General features: G+C 42.7%; 1 protein-coding gene across 3 annotated transcripts in view; it reads left to right on the forward strand.

Moving 5' to 3' along the window:
• ARHGEF6 (Rac/Cdc42 guanine nucleotide exchange factor 6) overlaps positions 1-15,313 on the forward strand; it is a 258,983-nt gene that overhangs the window by 70,469 nt on the left and 173,201 nt on the right. The window lies entirely within an intron of this gene.

Below are 15,313 nucleotides of genomic sequence, written 5' to 3' on the forward strand. Positions count from 1 at the left end.
CAATCAGATCGTGTGAGAAGTTTCTCCAAAATTCAGAGACGTGATAAATCTTTTACCCCCTCAAAACCCAAACAAGGGAAATCTCAGATTAATGCTCGAACTAAAGACATGGGTAGGGATGAATATAATTCCCCTAGGTCCACTGAACGGTATTCCAACCGTGGTAGAAACCAGATGAGAAAACCCCGTACATATCCCTCATCATCACCTGGGTGGAGGGAAGTTCGCCATACTAAATGGGAGAAAAGATACCCTAATTATTATACTAAATCCAATTATGAGTCTAAATCCCATCAGGAGCCTTTTTTAGATCCAAATCAGAGATCAGGGAACCATGTTCCCCTCTCTCACTTCCAACATCACACCCGATACGAACCCCTGTCAGGGACTCCAAAAAGGGCAAGAGAACAAGAAGAGGAAGACGAGGGGGACAGAGGGGGAGGAAGAAAGAATCAGAGGTTCCACTAGGTGCCGATGTGGTCTTTAACCTCTCTTCCAAACCCCTAAACCAGTCGGAGACTAAGATATTAGCTAAGGGAATGAACTTTGCCCCTACTTCAAAGCCAAATTTTTTTGAACTTTTTATAGAACTCAATAGGTATGTTAGGAGTCTATGTAGAGAGAGGTTCTTTGCTTGCACCAAAAAGAACTCTTGAGTTGAAACACAAGTCATCCTAGATAGAGATGATCAATCAGGTCTTAATATACTAAACGAGTTACTCATAGAGAGTGCAGCGAGTGAATCTCAGTTTACATCGGAGATCCTCACGTTTGATATTAATAATACTCCACAATCTCGATTTAAAAATAAATCTCAATTTTATCCGTTACAACATAAGACTAGTGCTATTGAAACCTTCTATAATAAATCTTTACATGATTTTTGGGTACTATGTGACAGCAAAATACCTTCTTGTTTGTATAACTTAACTAGTGAAGAAAGGAAGATCCTTAAACAGCTGGCCTCTGATACGACAATCACAATTAAACCTGCCGATAAGGGGGGGGGGGATTAGTGATTCAAGATACCTGTGATTATCTAAAAGAGGCTAGACGCCAACTACTTGATGTAACATTTTATCAAGTGTTGGCTCAGGATCCCTCCCGTAAATACCAGCTGGAACTAAAAACCCTATTGGAAACTGCTAAAAGTGAGGGTGTGATTGCTCAGGAGGAGTTCAATTTCCTCTACCCCCTCCACCCCATCGTCCCGACTTATTATCACCTTCCTAAAATCCACAAAACACTTCACGAACCCCCGGGGCGACCTATTATTTCGGGGATAGGGGGTCTTACGTCTAATTTATCCTATTATGTTGATCACTTTTTACAACCATGCGCGACATCTCTGAGGTCTCATATCGTGATACTACGGAATTTATCAAACTTGTGGAAGGTCACAAATGGGCCCATGATTACAAACTGATCACCTGTGATGTACAAGCATTGTACACCAATATCCCACATGATAGAGGTGTGCAAGCCGTTGATAAGGCTCTTATGAAATCCGGAATGGACTCAGAGATGAAGCGCAAGTTTATCACTTCGGCCATTTATTTTATTTTGACACATAATCACTTTTTATTTGATCACTGTCACTACCTACAGGTCCTCTGTACAGTGATGGGGACCAGGTTCGCACCGAGTTTTGCCAACATCTACATGGGTGACCTCGAACAGGCATTGATCTGGGAGGGCCCTTACTCTGCGAACCTGGTCCTCTATTGTCGCTATATCGACGACCTGTTTTTTATTTGGAAAGGGGACGATAACACAGTTATGAATTTTGTTGATTTCTTAAACACTAATGAGTATGGTTTGTCCTTCACTTGCACACACCACCCCTCACGAATTAATTTTCTGGACGTGACGGTGGAGGCGGTAGAGGGAAAAATGATGGTGTCATCCTATAAAAAAATCCGTTGACACCTGTAGTTACATCCCGTATACGAGCAACCATAAGAAGGGTTGGATTAATAATGTACCTAAAAGTCAACTGTTTAGGATTAGACGTAACTGCACATTAGACTGTACTTTTGCTGAACAAGCTGAGAAACTTATTACCTCCTTGAGAAAACGTGATTATCCCGAGGACGTATTAGAAGAGGCCATAGCCTATTCACAAACATTAGATAGTAGTTTCTAAGATACTCCTCCTAACACACAATCATCTTATGTGGACCCAAATGAGAATGAAGGTTCATGTACTATCATAGCACGAGATATCCTTCCATCCATTGAAACAGTTACTGAGGAACCTAGATCTACTAATAATAATAATAATAATAATAATAATTAAAAAAAAATTAACAGTGATAATAAAACTCAAAAAATTAATCAATATAATCTGGCTTTCAAATCAAAATTTAATGTAAAAGCAAATAAAATCTCTTGTATAATTAAACGTAATTACAAATTACTGCTGACTGATCCAATATTAAGTACCACTCTCCCTGCAAATCCCACGATTATCTTTAAAAAAGCTAAAAACCTTAGGAATATATTAGCTCCGAGTTTCTTTAAGAGATCTCCTGTAAATACTGAAATGAGTGAACAACCCACATTAGTGGGCCCAAAAGTTGTGGGCTTTTTTAGATGCAACCACAATAGATGACCTGGTTAACAAAATCAAACATATTTCTCCGTCTGGTTCAAAAACAGAATTTTAGATACAATCCTTTATTAATTGCAGTACACATTTCGTAGTTTATTTGCTACGCTGTTCGTGTCAGATGTACTATGTAGGGCGAACCACTAGGGCACTGAAGCTGCGCTTTATGGAACACAGAAGGAATATTCTCAAGGGATATATGAATCATAGTGTTTCACGTCACTATGCAGAAATCCATTCAAGTAATCCTGCTTGTCTCCAATTAATTGGTCTTGAACAGATTAAGATTACCCCTAGAGGTGGAGATAGATTTAGAACTTTATGTTGTCAGGAAGCTGCATGGATCTGGAAATTACAGACTTTGAAACCTCAGGGGTTGAACGAAACTATAGATCTTGAATTTATTTAGCCATATATAGCTGTTTCAGCTTACTCAACTTTATCTCTCCCATTGAAGTATAGAATTGCATATTGAGATTGGTCCTCAGACCCTCCTTCTTTCATCTTTTGTTGTCCGCATTTTTAATATTTTTTATTTTCAGCTATTATGCCCATGGAGTGGTTCTGTTGGGTTTGAGACCATGACTGCGAGCGGACCTGGCGCTGCCGCTATATTGCTAGTGACACGCCAGATTTCTTTTCTGCACGTCAGTCTGGCCGCTGACCCACATAACCATTCCTATTTTCAGACAGAGACCATAGGAATGAATATAATAATTTATATGCTAATATGATGAAGGCATTAGTCTCTAAAATTATAAAAATATATATACATCTCTCTCTCTACATGTTTATATATACTAAGTTTCTCTGTAGTTTATATTGTCCCATGTTATAACACTAAGGTCTAAGCGCATAAAGATAGCAATATGAAGGGATGTGATATGTAGATATGCTTTTACACATGATTTATGATAAAATTTCTTATAATGAATGTTCATAAATAAAGAATAAAATTAAGATATAACAAACTTACTGTCCACTATAATTATGCTATCAATAGTACTGAGTACTTAACCCACCATATGTGCACACACGCTCATATATTCCTTTCCCCCACTTAGGTGTTGGAGATTATTAAATTATAATTATACAGCTGCTAGAAAGATTTTTAGTATGGCTTCAACCTTATGGGATTATAGTGATTCTGTCCGCATAACAGAAATGTCTTTTTATTTATGCTAAACTGACAGTCTTATGATTTAATTTAAAATGTTTTTTTAAATTGACCATGTTTAATCAAAAACTCTGTGACACGTTATCTGTGTATGAAGGCTAAGATTCTAATGCACCTGTTGAGCCTCCATACTCACCTGTTCCTAATGATTACAATGGGACAAGGTATAAAAGAATTAAAATAGTGCTCAGAGAAGAACACTCTGCCTCTTGAAGAAGCCGCCTGAGGTGCGGAGAAATGCGTTGAGGGTACAGAAGAAAGGGCCGCTTTTGACCATCAAGTGTCCCAAGGAGCGCAATACTCATTGTTATCAGCCGTTTGTTACAAGCTGTCGGTGAATGATTCAGCCTGCGATCTAATCATCTCACTTAAACTTCCCCTGCATTTGGAACATTGCTACACTTTGCCCGGCTGGGCGCTGCTCGGTTAAGCTGGGGGATCTGCACGGCGGTCCGGCGCACTCACTCTGTGCCGCACTGAAGGGAACGGTTCTCACCTGAACATACCGCTGACGGATGTCTCACCCATGCACAGGGTGATAACAAGCGGCTTTCAACTACCTATCCCGTGCAGTAAGAGATTACAACGTCTCAGTGAGTAACAGCAACCGGTTGGTTTATTATTCATATTTGCTCCAAGGAAACAGCTATTTAAATCTGGACACTTCCATATGGTCATAGACGCTAATTACACCATCTTGCAGTATTTCATTTCCACTTGAACTGTTAGATATGGAACTAATGTGAGAGATTAATCCTATCCTACAGAGATGGGCTCCCCCTTATTTCAGCGTCCCTTTCACATATTAATACACCATATGTTTGTATTAGAGGCTTATAATACCTCAGTTATATGTTCTGTGTATTGTTGTGGTTTTTTAATCAGTCTGTTATCGTTTTTATGTTAATAAATTGTTTTTTTATCAACATCATTGGTACTGTGCGCCGACCTGGTGGTTTGTTTTAGTTGTTTTATTTTAAGGAGGCCGGCTACCTCCTTACCAGGTGGCTGCCATTATCAGTGTTATATTTGCACGACCCTGCTCAGCGCCTACAAACCTTTTTTCTGTCTGAGGGCATGTGGGGCTATTTTGGAGCAAGTGGGAGGTCAGAGTGGCATCTTGTTGAACTTTCAACTTTGGAGCATTTTGGGATGAAAGGTAATTTTTCTGCTGCGGGGTACATTAATTTCCACAGGGAAACTTCGGGGTGTAGAGATGGATTTTAATCCAGGCACCAACAGGCTAAAGCTTTAGACTCTCCCAGGATACATTGGGGCCTCCTCTATAACCCCCGCCTCCAGGCACTGTGAGCCCAGTTTCGAGTTGGTGCCTGCAGAAGCAGGTCACTTAACAGGGGGGCTGCACTGGGCATCCCTGAAAAAGCTTTTAGAAGGCTTCAAGGGCCGCAACACTTACATGTCTGGGTGACATTCTGTGCTGCGGCTCCGTCACCTCCCCAGCGGGGTCGCATACCCCTGCTGGCTCTGTACCCAGGTACTTGCGGCGGAGATGCTCCGGCTCTAGGCACACGGTCGCAGACGCTCTCCTGGTTCGCATGGCTGCTACAGAAGGGAGGAGGTAAGAGGGTCCCCCATGCGGGACCCGCCATTAAATTGCATTCCGGTCGCAGTCTAAGGAGACGGACTGCGACGCTGGCGTGGACACTGTAACAGAGCAGGGACCCCACTATATCCACCAGGGTATAGGAGTACAGGTCTGATATGTAAATATCCTCTTTCTTAAGACTCCATAGTACCAGGTGGTGATGACCAGCATAGGGGAGAAGGCGCTTGACCCATAGCCTCTCCCCCAGCTCCGGGTGCCATCTACTGCTGGTGTTCCCGCCCTGGAGCTGCCTCACACTTTTCCTCACTCCCTGACTGAGACGCTGGGCGCCATCTTCTATGATTAGCTGCGACTGGTCTCCGGGACTGCAGGGCAAGGTCTCCTCTGAAAATCCGCCTGTACATCAGCGCCGTGTTTTTACAGACACTGTATTCTACATGTCACTATTAAGACAGCGTTAGTTAAGAACAAGTGTACCTGTGCCAAAATATAGTGTTTGAGTATTCTGATATATACATCCGGTCTCGGACCGTGCATTGTTTTATATATATATATATATAATATACTAGTCCAGTGCAGTTTTATTGTCTTACTAAAATAATTCTCTGCATAATTCTTCTGTGACTGTGTGTGCCTGTATCTGCTCTGTGGATTTCGCTTTCAGTGTATCCCAGCTTTGTCTATCACTGTATTCTGTACTCTAAAGGACTAGGTGCGTCAGGGTCTCATATATAGTGTTTTACAGTATTTACCGATTAAGGTATTCTATTGTGTACTCAGTCACATAATACCGGATTTATTCGCTGGTGTTGTGTACTGTGTACACAGTCACATAGTAGCGGATTTAGACGCTGGTTTTGTGTACTGTGTACGCTGTCGCATAATAGGGGATTTATTCACTGGTATTCTAATCTGGCTGTATCGTACTCATACGCTCTGTGGTTACATTCACTAAAATGTCTAATACAAAGGGTGGAAAATCCACAGACGCTGCTGTATCATGCAGCTCATGCGCCAGGGATTTGCCTGAGGGGGAAGTGTTGTATGATGGTTTGTGTACTACGTGCCATACATCTCCCAGTCAGTCTGCAGCTCCTGTCACCAATCAGGAGCCACCTTGGGCGGAGTTCTCAACTATTCTCAATACGCTTGTGACACGACTTTCGCCCCCTATGGGACCTCCTGTGCCATTGCAGCCACATATTGTCACTATGGTAAATCCGCCTTGGGCGGATAATTTGCCTACCCAGTTGCAGCAATTGAATCAATCTTTGGTTAGACATAAACCTACCCCAAGTCACTCTCGTGTCAAGGGGTCATCTAAGCGGGCCACTTCCTCCTCACAATCCTCTAATCTCTCGAAAGATTCTTCTGATGAGGATGGGGAGTATACTGACCCGTCAGACACTGATACAGCTCCTTCTGACGAGGAATCTACTACTGAGGTTGATGTCCCTGATTTAGTGGTTGCTATTAAGCAGATCCTACAGATCACTGATGATGAGGATTCCACTACAGTTTCTAAGAAACCTGATAAGTTTAAACGTCTGAAGGTAACTAAAACATTATTACCGCATTCTGACCATTTAGTAGACATCCGTCAAGAACCCAGGTCTTCGCCAGGAATGAAATTCTCCCTATCTAAAAAGATGGTAGCTCGTTATCCTCTCCCTTCTGAGTTGTGTAACAAGTGGGGAAATTAATCGCCGGTGGATTCCCATGTCGCCCCTCTCGTGGTGTCATCTACTCTGCCTGTCACCACTGTCACCTCACTGAAGGAACCGACAGATAAGCATGTGGAGGGTTGCCTGAAGTCTATTTACTCCCTTACAGGTGCTGTACATAGACCCACTATAGCAGCCTCTTGGGCTGCAAAAGGAATTGAAGCATGGGTTCAGGCATTAGAGGAAGAGCTGCCTCAAGCTATATCTGACACTGCCAGACAATACCTGTCTCATATTACCACTGCCGCCATTTACATTGAGGAGGCGTCCTCTGAGGCAGGTGTGTTGGCAGCCAAGGCATCGACTACGTCCATCCTGGCTTGCTGTATTCTGTGGTTGATGACGCATGGGTGCGAGAAGTTGCCTTTCACGGGTACGCAGTATCTTTCAAGAGACGTCCCCCTCGCCAGTTCTGCACAACTTTTATCCCTTCAGATCCGTTGTAGGTGCAAGCTCTGTAACTGGTTGTGTGTTCTCTCCTGTATACAGGAGTGGTAGTGCTGGTACCTCTGTCCCAGAGAGGCAGAGGATACTACTCGACCCTGTTTCTAGTCCCGAAACCCAATGGGTCTTTCCGGCCTATACTCAACCTCAACTCACTGAACAAGTTTGTGAGAGTTTCCAATTCCATATGGAAACAACTGTTCTGGACATGGAACCCAGAGACTATATGGTATCCCTGGATATACAAGATGCTTACCTGCATATTCCTATTGCCATATCGCATCAGCAATATCTGCAGTTTGCTATTGGCAACCTCCACTATCAACTCCGGGCTCTGCCGTTTGGACTGGCAACGGCCCCTCGCATTTTCACCAAGGTTATGGCCGTGATGACGGCTCATCTCTGTATCTGGACGTCTTGCTGATTCTGGCAAACTCCTAAGATGTCCTCCTCAGTCATTTACAACCGACTGTAAACTTCTTACAAGCCCACAGGTGGCTCATCAACTGGAAGAAGTCCTCGCTGGTCCCTGCTTGGAGCATGGTGCACCCGGGGGCACTTCTGGACAAACAGTCAAAGGCTGTTTCTGTCTCCGGTAAAGGTCCTGAAACTTCAGGACAGGATCAGATACTTCCTCTCTCGCTCAAGAGTGTCAATGCACTCGGCGATGCAAGTACTAGGCCTCATGGTGTCCGCTTTCGACATGGTAGAGTACGCTCAATTTCATTTCCGCCCTCTGCAGAGCTTAATTCTTTCCCAGTGGGACGGCCTGCCTCATCAGATCAGGTCACACATGATCTCCTTATCTCCGGAGGTTCGTCTTTCGCTGACCTAGTGGCTACAGGACCAGCAGTTAAGCACGGGCCGTCCCTTCTGGATCCCCAACTGGGTCTTGCTGACGACGGATGCCAGCCTCAGGGGTTGGGGCGCGGTGTTGGAGCAACACTCCTTTCAGGGTCGGTGGACCAAGGAGGACTCACTCCTCCCGATAAACATTCTGGAATTGTGGGTGGTGTTCAATGCTTTGTCTCTCGCCCTGCCTCAGTTACAGAACAGGCCTGTTCAAGTACGGTCAGACAACGCCACCACGGTGGCGTACATAAACCATCAAGGAGGCACTCGAAGTCGCATGGCAATGATGGAAGTATCAAAAATCCTTTGTTGGGTGGAACGCCATCTGCCAGCAATATCGGCAGTGTTCATTCCAGGAGTCCTCAATTGGGAAGCGGATTTCCTCAGTCGTCAGGACGTGCACGCCGGAGAGTGGAGTCTTCATCAGGAAGTCTTCTCCTAGAGGACAAGTGGGGCCTACCAGATGTAGACCTGATGGCGTCTCGACACAATCACAAAGTTCCGGTCTTCGGATCAAGAACCAGGGATCCTCAAGCAGTGTTCGTGGAAGAACTGGCAATTCCATGGTACTTTTGACTGCCCTACGTGTTCCCTCCAGTGTCACTTCTGCCCAGAGTACTGCGGAAGTTCAAACAAGAAGGCGGAATTCTACTTCTAGTCGCTCCAGCGTGGCCCAGAGGGCATTGGTTCTCAGACCTGCAGGGTCTATCGATAGAGCATCCTCTTCTACTTCCTCAACGCCCAGACCTCCTTGTTCAGGGCCCATTTGTCTACCCGGACCTGGCCAGACTGGCTTTGATGGCGTGGCTCTTGAAACCAAAAAAATGTTGTCTGCGCTTATGTAAAAGCAGCTCAGATAAAATGGATAATTGTAGGTTAAAACGAGCGCTAAATTATGCGTGTAGAAAGTGAGTGTGGCACCTGTAAAAAAGAATAATGATTAATACTTAAAAACTTCTGTTTACAGCTCTTTTGAGAAATGGTTAGGTTGGTGGTATCCAGATATAGATGTAAAAGTCCGGAATCTAACTGTCCCTAACTTACCCACGGGGATTCCTCAGCCGTTGGTATCGCTGTGAGGGCTGTCCGTGGCCGGCTTTGTGAGTCGCAGCTCTCACCGCTGCGTCCAGCGGGAGAAGGATGTTGTAAAAAAGCCGGAAATAGCGACGTCAGTTCGGGTCCGCAAAGCGGCGTAGATGTTCTTTTCTGTGATACCAATTGTCCACCAACGCGTTTCGTGCTGTTCAGAGCACTTTTTCAAGGTTGTTGTTTGGTTTAAAAGTCGTTTATTTATAGTAAAACTTTATTGTTCCCATTTGGAAAAAACAGAACTTCCGGGACTTCCGGACCGGAAGTGGCAACAAAAATTGCGGGAAGCACATGGTAAAAAGGAATAAAAGTGCTCCAGTTTTTATTTTATTTTTTTCATTAAAATTTGAAGATTTAAAGGTTGGATATGTTTAAAACAGGTGCCACTTAGTGTAAGGAGTGTGTGTTCATAAAAAAACTTTGAGGTCGATGTCAATATTGTGGCCAGATGGTTGTAAGGTTTTTAATTCAAAAATCCATTTGCTTTCTTGTTTTCTTAGATCAATGGTTATGTCTCCTCCTCTCCAGTTTGTTCTTATCTTTTGAATTGGTAAGAACGTGAGTCCAGTCGGGGCTTTATGATGTTTCTCTAAAAAATGGTTTGATAGGCTGTGTGTTTTAAGTCCCTTTTTTACATTGTAGATATGTTCGGCAAATCTTATCTTTGCTTTCCTTTTAGTTTGGCCGACATATTGTTACCCACAAGGACAGGTGGCTAAATATATAACCCCTATTGTGTCACACGTAAGGGAGTCATACATGGTATAGTCTTCCTGTCGCAAATGATTTGAAGGCTGTCGGGGGTCTGGTGGATTTCTCCTTATCATTCTTGCAGGCTTTGCAGTTTAAACACTTAAAATAACCTTTGCCCGTTTTAGAACTGCTTTGTGTTTCGTTCTTCAGATGGCTTGAGACTAGGAATTGTTTAATAGTTTTAGCTTTGCGGTAAATTACTTTTGGTTTTTCTGGCAACATGGGTCGTAGTGTTTCATCTAGATGCAGGATATGCCAGTGTTTGTTCAGCATTTCTTCTATCACTTTTGAATTGCTGTTAAATTGAGTGATGAAAGGGAGACATAGAGAAACATTCTTATCTTTGTTTTTATCTTTGTGTCTCAATAGATCTTTTCTTTCAATCTGTTCAATTTTTGCAATGTCCGCTTCCAATTTTTCTTTCTTATACCCTTTCTCCAGAAAATTGTTCAGCATGTCTTCACTTTGTGCCTTAAAAATGGTCGGATCTGTGCAATTTCTTTTTATTCTTTGGAACTGACCGCGTGGTATGTTTGCGATCAAGGTCTGATGGTGGTTACTGGTTGTTGCTAACATTATTTCCATTAATGGGTTTAATGTGTGTCTTTGATTGTAGAGTGTTGTTCTGAATATAGATTTCCAAATCCAGGAAGACAATCTGCTCTTTACTTGTTATTGTTGTAAACTCCAGGTTCAAGGTATTATTGTTTATGTAGGATTTAAATTCTTCAAAGATTTCCTCTGTACCCCTCCATATGAAGATATCATCAATATAACGATACCAACACTTGATGTGTGATAGGTATTCGTTATTCGACCAGATGTTATCATCCCATTTGGCTAGGAAGAGGTTGGCATAACTGGGTGCCAATGATGTGCCCATGGCAGTTCCACACTTTTGCAAGTAGAATTTATCGTTATCCCAGAAGTAGTTGTGTGTTAGCACAAATTCGATATTTGCCATTATGAAATTGACCTGTTGGTTAGGGAGGTTTGTCATTGTAGAAAGAAAATGTCTATTATGAGCACATCCTAGATCGTGTGCTATACATGTATATAAAGACTTGACGTCAGTGGTGCAAAGAAAGAAGTTCTGTTCCCATTGAATAGCTTCTAATTTTTGGAGTATACTTGTAGTATCTTGAAGATGGCTCTTCTGTTGAGTAACTATTGTTTGGAGAAAAGAGTCTGTGTATTTTGACAGATTAGATGTGACTGATTTAATACTTGATACTAATGGTCGTCCAGGTGTATTTATGAGGCTCTTGTGAGTTTTCAGTAAGAAATAAAAGGTAGGTATCTTTGGATGTTTTTCCAGGATAAAGTCAAATTCTTTTTTGTTCAGAATTCCCGTGGTGAGACCTTCTTCGAGATGTTGTTCAAGCTCCTGTAGAAATTGTTTGGTAGGATCACGTTCTAGGACTTCGTATGTTGTGACATCAGAGAGCAATCTTTCTACTTCTTTTTCATATGCTTCTCGTTCCATAATAACCACGCCTCCTCCTTTATCCGCTGGTTTTATGACAATTTGATTGTCTTCTTTTAGTTCTTTTAGAGCGTCTCTTTCTGTTTTTGATAAGTTCTGTTTTATTATTTGACGTTCTGGAATTTTTTCAATATCCTTTTCTACCAGTTTCCTGAATGTTTCAATGTGGGAGCCTTTGCAATGTATCGGATTGAATGTTGATGTGGGTTTCAAGGTAGAGTGTAAGAATTGGTCGTCGGTGATATTCATGCAGGTAGTTGTTTCTTCTTTTGAAAAAAACTTCTTTATGCATAATTTTCGGATATATTTTTGAAGGTCAATGTACAGATCAAATTTGTTAATCTTCGACTGGGGAGCAAACTTCAAGCCTTTTTGCAGAATATCTAGTTGTGCTTTTGTAAGGATTTTCTTGCTCAAATTGAACACTGATGGCTTCTTTATTTGTAAGTCTTTCTTCTTGCTCCTTGCTCCTCCTCTCTTTCCCCTCCTTCTATATTCCTTCCTTCTTTTGCGACAGGAAAAGACTATACCATCTATGACTCCCTTACGTGTGACACAGAAGGGGTTATATATTTAGCCACCTGTCCTTGTGGGTACCAATATGTCGGCCAAACTAAAAGCAAAGATAAGATTTGCCGAACATATCTATAATGTAAAAAAGGGACTTAAAACACACAGCCTATCAAACCATTTTTTAGAGAAACATCATAAAGACCCGACTGGACTTGCGTTCTTACCAATTCAAAAGATAAGAACAAACTGGAGAGGAGGAGACATAACCATTGATCTAAGAAAATAAATGGATTTTTGAATGAAAAACCTTACAACCATCTGGCCACAATATTGACATCGACCAGTAACCACCATCAGACCTGGATCGCAAACATACCACGCGGTCAGTACCAAAGAATAAAAAGAAATTGCACAGATCCGACCATTTTTAAGGCACAAAGTGAAGCGGACATTGCAAAAATTTAACAAAATTGGAAGCGGACATTGCAAAAATTGACCAGATTGATAGAAAAGATCTATTGAGACACAAAGATAAAAACAAAGATAAGAATGTTTCTCTGTCTCCCTTTCATCACTCAATTTAACAGCAATTCAAAAGTGATAGAAGAAATGCTGAACAAACACTGGCATATCCTGCATCTAGATGAAACACTACGACCCATGTTGCCAGAAAAACCAAAAGTAATTTACCGCAAAGCTAAAACTATTAAACAATTCCTAGTCTCAAGCCATCTGAAGAACGAAACACAAAGCAGTTCTAAAACGGGCAAAGGTTATTTTAAGTGTTTAAACTGCAAAGCCTGCAAGAATGATAAGGAGAAATCCACCAGACCCCCGACAGCCTTCAAATCATTTGCGACAGGAAGACTATACCATGTATGACTCCCTTACGTGTGACACAATAGGGGTTATATATTTAGCCACCTGTCCTTGTGGGTAACAATATGTCGGCCAAACTAAAAGGAAAGCAAAGATAAGATTTGCCGAACATATCTACAATGTAAAAAAGGGACTTAAAACACACAGCCTATCAAACCATTTTTTAGAGAAACATCATAAAGACCCGACTGGACTCACGTTCTTACCAATTCAAAAGATAAGAACAAACTGGAGAGGAGGAGACATAACCATTGATCTAAGAAAACAAGAAAGCAAATGGATTTTTGAATTAAAAACCTTACAACCATCTGGCCACAATATTGACATCGACGTCAACGTTTTTTTATGAACACACACTCCTTACACTAAGTGGCACCTGTTTTAAACATATCCAACCTTTAAATCTTCAAATTTTTAATGGAAAAAAAAAAAATTGGAGCACTTTTATTGCTTTTTACCATGTGCTTCCCGCAATTTTTGTTGCCACTTCCGGTCCGGAAGTCCCGGAAGTTCCGTTTTTTCCAAATGGGAACAATAAAGTTTTACTATAAATAAACGACTTTTAAACCAAACAACCACCTTTGAAAAAGTGCTCTGAACAGCACGAAACGCATTGGTGGACAATTGGTATCACAGAAAAGAACATCTACGCCGCTTTGCGGACCCGAACTGACGTCGCTATTTCTGGCTTTTTTACAACATCCTTCTCCCGCTGGACGCAGCGGTGAGAGCTGCGACTCACAAAGCCGGCCACGGACAGCCCTCACAGCGATACCAACGGCTGAGGAATCCCCGTGGGTAAGTTAGGGACAGTTAGATTCCGGACTTTTACATCTATATCTGGATACCACCAACCTAACCATTTCTCAAAAGAGCTGTAAACAGAAGTTTTTAAGTATTAATCATTATTCTTTTTTACAGGTGCCACACTCATTTCTACACGCATAATTTAGTGCTCGTTTTAACCTACAGTGGCTCTTGAAACATCACTCCTGAGGGCAAAAGGATTCTCCGAGGCGGTTATCCAGACTATGGTGAAGGCCCGCAAACCAGCATCTGCGCGGTTTTATTATAGGGTCTGGCATTCTTACTTTACCTGGTGTGATGCTAAGAATTACGATGCTTACACGTTCAGAACTTCTGGCTTTTCTGCAATAAGGCCTCGACTTAGGCCTTCGTCTGACCTCCCTCAAGGTTCATATTTCTGCCTTGTCGATGTGGTTTCAGAAAAAAAATTGCGTCTATTCCTGATGTTCATACTTATCCTCAGGGTGTGTTACTAATTCAGCCTCCCTATGTCCCTCCTGTTTCTCCATGGGATCTGTCTGTTGTCCTGAATGCCCTGCAAGAATCTCCATTTGAACCTCTTGAGTCAGTGGACCTTAAATGGCTTACGGTCAAGGTCCTGTTCCTACTGGCTCTCGCCTCTGCTAGGAGGGTATCAGACCTAGGCGGCCTGTCCTGTCATCCACCCTTCCTGATATTTCACCATGACCGGGCAGTTCTTAGAACTCACCTGGGTTATTTACCTAAGGTGGTGTCATCTTTCACCTTAACCAAGAGATTGTGGTTCTGGCTTTCATCTCTTCTGGTTTGTCCTCCAAAGAGCAGAGTTTGGATGTGTACGGGCTCTCCATGTATACGTGGAGAGGACTGCCTCTATCAGGAGGTCAGATACCCTTTTTGTACTTTTTGGTTTTCACAAACGTGGCTGGCCTGCAAATAAACCTTGGCCAGATGGATTAGAAGCTCCTGCTGCTATTTAAGCCCATTCTACTCGGTCTGTTGGACCTTCTTGGGCAGCCCGCCGAGGCGAGTCCGCTGAACAATTGTGCGAGGCGGCTATGTGGTGCTCAGTGAACACGTTCATTAGGTTTTATGCCTTCGATACGTCCGCCTCCCGGGATGCTTCCTTTGGACGCCGGGTTCTCATACCCGCTACGGCGCGTCCCCTCCCATGAGAAACTGCTTTAGGACATCCCCGATGTTTCCCTGTGGAAACCAATGTACCCCGCTGCAGAAAAGGAGATTTATGGTAGACTTACCATTGTTAAATCTCTTTCTGCGAGGTCCATTGGTTCCACAGGGCGCCCAAACCTAGCTTCTCTGGGTTTGTATGGCATTAGCCACTAGTCCCTTCTCCTGTCGTGAGAACGTGGTTCTATGTGACTAACATCTACCTTCTCTTTTACCTGCTCCTGCATTGTACTGGTTAATG

The sequence above is a fragment of the Pseudophryne corroboree genome, chromosome 8 (assembly GCF_028390025.1).
Source record: "Pseudophryne corroboree isolate aPseCor3 chromosome 8, aPseCor3.hap2, whole genome shotgun sequence".
Classification (NCBI taxonomy): domain Eukaryota; kingdom Metazoa; phylum Chordata; class Amphibia; order Anura; family Myobatrachidae; genus Pseudophryne; species Pseudophryne corroboree.